We start from the raw sequence: 8,868 nt of genomic DNA, 5'->3' as shown, positions 1-8,868 counted from the left end.
TGTATGTTCTAAAGTAAGGTGTGGCTTCCAAAGAGATGACAGATCTCTTGATGAGGTAAGTTGACCTTGACTCAAGAAAAACCAAATGGGGCCCTAAGATGATGGATCTAATACGGGAACCACTTAGTGATGTGTTGTAATGTGTTTGTGAGGTGATAAGGACAAGAAAAGTAACCTTTTGACTCAAGTTTAGAAGATGTGTATGAGAAAGTGCAAATGAAGGAAAATGATTTGACAATGTGGGACCAAAACAGGTTGACTGAAAAATAAAGCCCTATAGGAAGCAACCTTAGAAGCTCTTTGAGTCTCAAAACCTAAGGCTATTTTTCTTGACAACTTTTGCAAAATTTCTCTATTATGAACCATAGACATATTTTCAATCAACCCAGACGTAATTTCTTGTCTAAGACATAGTTTTACTGAACACAGACGCATTTTCTGTTGATACTAAAACTATTTAATCTCTGATACATAGACATGTTTCTATGCTACACGGATGCAGTTTCTCAACCTAGATGTCGTATAAAATGACACAGACATGCTTTATGTTGATACTGACAGTGTTTATTCTCTGATACACAGACATGTTTTTGTACTGCACAAATGCAGTTTCCCAACACAGATGCGGTTTTAACTAACACAAACGTGTTTCTGAGAAAGTTTTCTAGTTTTGTTTGATGTGATATTGCTGAAAGTGACCAGATCTTAATGTTGAGCTTTTCACATTAAAAAGACATAGAAAACAATGAAGACACAATGTTTGAAGGTGTTTTTGTCCAAAATGATCGTAATGTGTATGGTCTTAGGTTGAATTAGCCCAAATTTCCATGGGTCTAGCACAATTGAAAACACATCAAACACTTTCTTAGCCTAAGGTCAATGTTCTCATGGTGGTAACCTTAGCCCACAACTTGGAATCTTTGTCGGCTCAAGTGTAAGGACACCTTGAGGGGTGTATTCATTATTTTTGCCTTTTTCATGAGAGGATAGCTAGGGATCTCCAGGACTAGAAGGATAACCCTATCACCCTCTCCCTGGAAAGCTAAAAGTAGCTTACGCTAAGCCAAGTATTTATGTCTCATCCCATGGGAGCCTTATGGTGAGTATCTTTAGGGGAAAACTAGCTATCCCCTTGCATTGAAGCTATCACAATGTTCAATCAAAAAAGGGTGGGCTACTACTCTAAATGTCTCTAGTCATTTTTTGGGGCATCTAGTAGCCATACATGCAAGATTTCACTCATATTATGAGGCCTCCCAGTCTGTAGAGGTTACGCTGTAAGGTTTTGTCACATCAAATGACACTAGAGGGTACAGGTGTCAGTATGGAATAATCATTACCAGGTGATAAGGGACTTTCATCCAAAACCACAATCATTTATATAAAAGACAAAAATAAAATACCACTTGGGTCATTCCCTCTCACAAGATGGGAGACATGCCCTCTAAAGATGATAACAATCTCTCTCACACTCAAGATCCATGAAGGCGAGGGGAGATGATACTTTTATTATCACCTTGGGTTCTAAACTAAACACAATGTGCCAAAGGCACAAGACACACCAAACAAAATTACCCTCAACAAACAAAGAAAATGCCAATGAAATCATGTGAGCCTAATTAGACTAGGAAATTAAAATGCAAAGACACACACTAAATATTACCCTTGCAACAAATGATTAGTAGTTTTGATAAATTACCCCAACCTACAAGCACACAAGTTAGGTTAATTTTAGAAATCCAAATTGAAATATGAATTAGGAGGCCTTTGACAAAATGTTTTTCTCTTCAAGGAAACTGCACCACTTGTTAGTCCAATCAAGAAGGTTAGGCCAAAACCAAATCTGAAAAACCCTAAAATCAAAAGGGAAAATGAAAACTAAAAATAGAAATGCAACTATACTAGAATCAAATGCAGAAACAAGACATGCATGCATAAATATTGGTTGTAGATACAGTTTCAGGATCTGAGACTCGCAAAACATAGATCTGAAAAAGAAACGCGAAAATAAATAGCGCAGATGTGAATTTTGGCAGAAGACGCGAGAAGATGAGGCACATACGTGACTTCTGAAAAACCTGAACCTGCAGATCCACATAAAACTAAAATACAGAAACAACCGACACAGACGCGATTTCTGACCAAAGATGCTGAAAAACAGAACACAAATGCAATTTCAGAACCTATAACCTATAGAAAACAAAAAAACTAGAAACACAGATGTGAAATAGGGGAACACAAATGCAAAAATCGAACAAAAATGTTGTCAAAAATATCGCAGACACACAATAAATCAAATTCATCGTAAATCCGACCCGCAACTCGACAAAAAAGCTAAAAAAAACCAACAAAAGTTAAAAACAAACGGACAAGAGTCTCACTGGGTGTGCCAAAATGTGTGGTGAAAAATGATGATGGAAAACTACTACAAAACTAACAAGGATCCAACCACAAGAAACCTTAGTCTCACAATAAAAAGCATCCACCATACACCAATGAAGAAACCTAAGAACATGCAAATCAACAAGAATAAAAATATCACCATTCACATGCCAAGTAGGGTTTGATCTCCATTGTCTCCTATCTCCATTGATCTTGTTTGATATATTTGCTCTTAGATTTTATGGTTGCACAAGAGCTCAACAAAGAATGAAATTATGGTTGTAGTTCAATTGCAAGAAGACTTGATTTCATATGAGTGTTAGGGTTATGAAAGGAAGAGGGCATCCTCTTATATAGAAGACACTACAGGAAATGGAGGGATAAGATTAAGAGGTGAAAGGAATAAATGGTCAGCTAGGATTAGAAGGGTAGGTAGAGGATATAATAAAATAATGAGAGGGTAGGTAGAGGAAAATTAAGAGATGAATGACAAGTGTCATGGAGGAAAAAGCTAATGAATTAATTAAATAAACAAAAAGTCATTTAATTAATAGAGGAAATGGGATCAATTAAATAAATAAATTATTTATTTATTTTAGGAAAGGGGATAGTTTAAATAAATAAAAAATATTTATTTAAATGAGAAGACGACTAGAAAAGTCTAAATGAATTAATTAAATAAATAAAGATTTATTTAATTAATAGAAGACTTAGGATAAATAATTAAATAAATAAAAATATGTATTTAATTAGGCTGGACAATTTTAGGTGTCTGCAGGTACTAGTTCAACTAATGGATCAACAGAGTCGACTATATCGAGATCAGAATCATCGACTGGATCGACCACTACAACTACCCCTCGGCCTATTCACAAAGGATCGAGGTTCCTAGCCTATTCATTGGGAAATCATAGATAGGTCGGGGCCCCCAGCCTTTTGCAAATAGCTCGAGGTTCCTGAATCTACTTCTCTATGAAAGTATGGTTTTATAGACAACTCCTCTGCATCATCATATATCGAGTTGCTCATAGACCAGTCCCAGAAGCTCGGACTTTGGGTTGCCTTATCGATTCAACCTTACCTACCTCAATGCATAATTGATAAATCAAAGTGCCTATCCCTTCGCCCACCTGAAGTCAATTACTTGAATGAAAGTCCTCAATTACCTAGAGTTCTTGAATGAAACTAAACCCTAGGAATATGTCTTTTCCTCCCCCAATCCTATCTATGTAGACCGATTGTTTCGAAGATGAAACAATGTCAACCACCCACTATAGTTCCCACCCAACCTTATTCTAGTAGGTTAATTAATAAGTGTGAGGATATAGTTGGATGGAGAAGAGGAGTTTAAATGGGGGGAGTGGAATAACTTGACTTTTCAAATTCGATTGATAATGAGAGAAGGAGATTGCATTCGAAGAAATTTTGACCCCAAGGTCAGGTGGAGGGCTTCTAGTTGGTCAGTCGAGCGCTTGCCCCCATTCAATACTATCATTCACCACTCCATAGGATGATTGATAGAGTGGAATTGGTGAGATTTATATAATGAAATTCATTGTTGGCAGCCCCCTGAACCCACCAACAATAGACCTTTCTTTGGTACTTCAACCTCCCACCCACCCTGACTAGAAGGGGATAGCATGCCATAGTACTCCTTGAGTTGGTTCATTGTTGATCCCAAGGCAGGAACTCTCATTACCACACTCATTATCACAGATTCAATGTTACAAAGGCTAAAACTCTTTGAAGGGATGGGGGTCGAGGAGAACGAATTCATAGGGTAGGGCATTTATTGACATGGTGGAATGGCAATGTCTCCACCTTTTCTACTAATGGTTCCACCGATGCTACTGCTAGTGCTACTGGATATGTTACTGGGCATGCTGCTATGGGTAAGTACACAAAGATGGGGGACCAAAAATATGCCAAAAATTTTTTTGGCCCCCATCAAGCCTGTGTGCACTATTTGGCACACGCCAAATAGGTTTGGCATGCGCCAAATATGGCAAGCACCGAATTTGGCATGCGCCATATGGTGATGCATTTTGACAATTGCATTTTTATTTTGTAAAGCACAATTTGTCTTTCCTTTTCACTCTTTGTCTCAGAATATATACATAAAATAGAATAAATGTCACTTATACTTTAAGTTATATTTTATGTATATATTGGCAGGATGTTTGAGAGTGGTTTCAGATCTCTAGGAGTTATGATGCAAATTCTAGTTTTTAGAGTATTCATACAAATTTTAGTAATCAACATGCTCGTATCAGCATTCTCTCTCTGGTCTCTCCCTCTCCTTTCCTGCATTTCGCCCCCCCTCTCTCTCTCTCAAGTTTCTCCCTCTCTTTCCCTCTCTCCCTCCCTCTCTTGCACTTGGGCTTTCTCTCCCTCTAGTCTCTCCCTCAACCGCCACCTTCCAACCTTTCTCTCTCTCCCTCCCTCCCTCTCTTCACTTTGCTCTCCCTATTTATGGTTGATGGAAGGAAAATAAAATACAAGGGAGAGATTGAGAGAGAAAGATTAGAGAGAAAGTGAGAGAGATAGAGGGTGGAAGGGAGTGGTTGATGGAAAGAAAGGAAAATACCAAGGATAGAGAGATCTTAAGTGAGAAACAAAGAGAGAGAGTCAAAGTGAAAGAAAGAGGGAGGGAGGAAGGAATGGATTTAGGGAGAGACCATAGAGAGATCAACTGGGAGAGATGGAGGGAGGAAGGGAGAGGTTGATGGAAAGAGAAGGATATATCGAGGAGAGAGAGAGGAAGGGTTGGAAAGAGAGGGAGATTAAGTGGGAGAGGGAGGGAGGGGTTGAGGCAAAGAGACAGCCCAAGTGAGAGAGATAGAGGGAGGGATGTTAGGTCCAACTAGGAAAGCTAATGTACTGAGAGCGGAGGGGTGAATTAGTACTTCAAAACTTTTCTTCATAAAACAATCTTACTGATAAACATAAACTGTGTATAGCTGATCTCATAATATATAATGCTAAAACATAATCATAGAAATAACATTCATACACATTTCACTCCATAACTCATATATTTTGGTTACACAGAAACTCTTTGTTAGAGAGAAACACTGCGGTGGGGATGGCACCCACAACTTCACTATTGCAATAATAAAGGTTGCTCGGTTAGAGCTACATGTTTAGCTATTTTTGATAGCTTACCCTATTAGGAGTATCAAGATCTTTAGATCTACCTTGCTAAAGTATTTTACAAACACTTTTACAAAATTTTGTACCTGGTTAAAGGCTTTACAATTTATAGACTTTGTTAGAGTCTTTTACCCTATTAAAGGTTTCTATTACAACTCAAATAATTCAATCAAAATCTTTACAGATATCTGCAACTTTACATCTAAAATGTTATAGCAGACTCTATGTGCTCAATATGAAATTACCTTGCTCATAGCATCCCTCGATAATTGATAAATTAACTTGGTGACCTCTTCTGTATACTCTATCCCTTAAACTGTTTTCTGAAAAACCTTCTCGGTGACCTCTGAATATCATTGTCACTCTTCACATCTTATCTTCTCTCATGATTTTAGATACTCAAATCACTCTGTATATATAGATCTCTGAGGCGGTGATCTTGTTCATACATCGATCATACAAACATGTTTTATCGAATGAATAAACATAGAAATTATTTCATTGGATAAACTTCCTCAAAATCATACAAAATCTTTGAATGCAATTTCCTATGTAATAACAGTTCCCTGTTCTCGAATCTTGTAACACGTTTCTACATATGTGTCCAGGTTCATTGAATCTGGTAACACATTTCCACTCGGTTCAGATTAACTCGGTATACCTTCTTTGCTACTCGATAGGCATAGGAAATTTACTCGGTAGGCAACTCGGTATCTCTCATCTCGGTGACTAGCCTTTCTTCTGTAACCGACAGCCTTAGTACATATCGACTGAATATTTTGGTAGTATTAAGTGACTAGAGTATATAGGATGACTTTGGACATAAAACTAATGACAACTTAGTAAATAGTAACAATCTCCCCTTTTCACATTAGTTTGGTATGTTTGACAAAACTCCTTTCAAAGTCATAACACAAAATTTATATACTTACAAAATTTGACTGAAATGACAGTATATACATTTGTTCAAATACATACTTCAAGTACATACTCCCCTTATCAATATGTTGTACATAACTTGATTTGCATGCTCCTGATGTACTATGTTCCCCCTGTCAATGTCACCTGTACACTCGGTACACTCCCCCTTTTTGACAAACATCAAAACTAGTTACCATTAGGTGGGGGAAACTGGTCAAAAATAGATTGATACTTAGTGCGAGCGTCTTTGAGAGCATTGGTAAGGGCATCCTTGACACTTTCCATTAAAGAATTTTGAGCTATAATATCAGCTGACAATGAAATCAAACCATCTAAAGTGCTTCCCTTTGGTTGAGTGGATAATTGTGTAGCTCGGTTGATCTGCTCTTGAACGGATGATAAATGGGGAATAAATAATGTTTGAAGAGTCATAATATCCATCCTTATTTTGTGCTCTACATTTTGAAGTTCTAATTGCTGAGCCATAAGAGTTTGTAGCTTTGTATAAAAATGCTGAATAGAATTGGGCTTCGTAGTCAGTGTATTGGAGAGATCGGTAATCTCTTTTTCAATGACTTCGGTCTTATGCTTGATATCTTTAATAAAGAATGAAAATGTACATAACTTTTGGAATAAATAAATAATGTGCTTGCGTTGAGGGGACAACTCAACAATGAATCCAACAAGCTTGACTTTACCTATAGCAATTGCTTTCTGCACTTCTTCAATCATCTTGGTAGTTAGCTCTTTTTCTTTTAATTTGCTAAGGTATTCTGATGCCTCTACTCCTAATGCTTCTAATTGAGTGAGTAGTTCATCCAGTTGCATATGGATGGCAGCATCTTTATTGATGGTAGTTTCAGGTAGCATGTCTATCAATAATGCTTTGATCTTCTGTAGTACTCGGTTCTTCTTCTGAGTAGCTATCTTTTTTTCCTATTCTACTTTGGCTTTACACAGCTCTCCGAATTCAATAAGTGCTTGCCCTTTTAGTTTTGAAATGTCAACATTCGGCAACACAATAGGCTTTGACAGATCTACCTTAAAATTGTGCTTCTTTGCTTTCTTCTCTTTGGATGATGATGCTTTCATCGGTTGAATGAGTACAATGGCTTTAGAGGCTTGTTCTTCCTCAGTATGTTGCTCGGTGGAAGCAACACTTTTGTCAGTTTCTATACCCTCTGATGTAACCTTCGGTGTTTCCTTGCTTGGGGTCTTAGTGGCAACAGTTTCAGTGTTTGTAGGTGCTTGAGAAGTTTGCTCGCCTGTGGCTTGAGAGATAGATTCACCTTGTGTAGCCTTTTGATCCTCTTTACCTTGTGTAGTTTGGCATAGGCATTTCCTTCTATCATCTCTTCTTCATGTGCCTCAGTGTCCATGACATCTTCATCTAGTTGAATGGTTGAAGCAGGATCTTGCTCGATGATTTCAACTATTTCCACTTCACCTTGAGGTTCTTTAGTTTGAATTTTGAATATGTCTTGCCATTTTTCTTTAGTTTCCTTCTCTACTTCAAGATAAAGACCATTCATCATTTTCAAGGCCCCTTTGCTTTACTTGAAAATTTGTCTGGTAGTTTTTCAAATGATTTCTTATATCATCTACTCACATGTCTGGAAAGAGATGTACCAAAACTCTTTCTCTTATCTGCTTCTCCGAGTCCATAGCATATTTCCATCTATTGTCAATATGAGAGTACAATGCTTTTGGAAGAAAATTAGTTACTTCCAATGGAACTACTCTGAATTTGAGAAGTGTACACACTATTGATTCTTCTATTTGCCTCTTTTCTTCTTTTGTTCGGGAGTCATATTTTACATACCTAAATGATCCAAATCCTCCATATTGTTTCAATTTTGCACAAAAATTGTCAACACTATGTACATCTTCCTTTGTGCTTTTAACAATCTGAAATTTATTTGGATCTTCAGATTCAGTGTCACTTGACTCCTTATTCAAAATGATTCTTCTGGTCGACTTTCTATAAGTCTTTGTAACTTTAGGCAATTCAACATTTTTCTGCCTCTTACCGAGTGACACGGCAGATGATCTAGTGTTAGGTCGCTTAACTAATGGAGTCGGTGATACCTTAGTTGTATCCTATTTCTTTCTTTTCAAAATTTTGCCCTTTGGAAACTCGATGCTTAGTGTAATTGTGGCTTCTTGAGCTTCAGATTCTTCCTCGATTGTAAGTTGATCATTTTTCCTACCTATTGGCTTAGTAGGTGTGGAGGTAGAACCTTCTCCGAATTTCTCAGTTAAAACTTTGATCATTTTAGTGGCTTTTCTGGTAGCCTTTGGTACCACAATGCTCATTTTTACTTTTTCTTTTACCTCTTCATAGGTACCATACCTGATCTCAGTCGAGTGCCTTGGAAGTGCCAGAAAGGCATCTATCTGTTGTTGAGTAAT

Source organism: Cryptomeria japonica, chromosome 9 (assembly GCF_030272615.1).
Source record: "Cryptomeria japonica chromosome 9, Sugi_1.0, whole genome shotgun sequence".
NCBI lineage: Eukaryota > Viridiplantae > Streptophyta > Pinopsida > Cupressales > Cupressaceae > Cryptomeria > Cryptomeria japonica.
Note: the sequence above shows the minus strand (reverse complement) of the source record.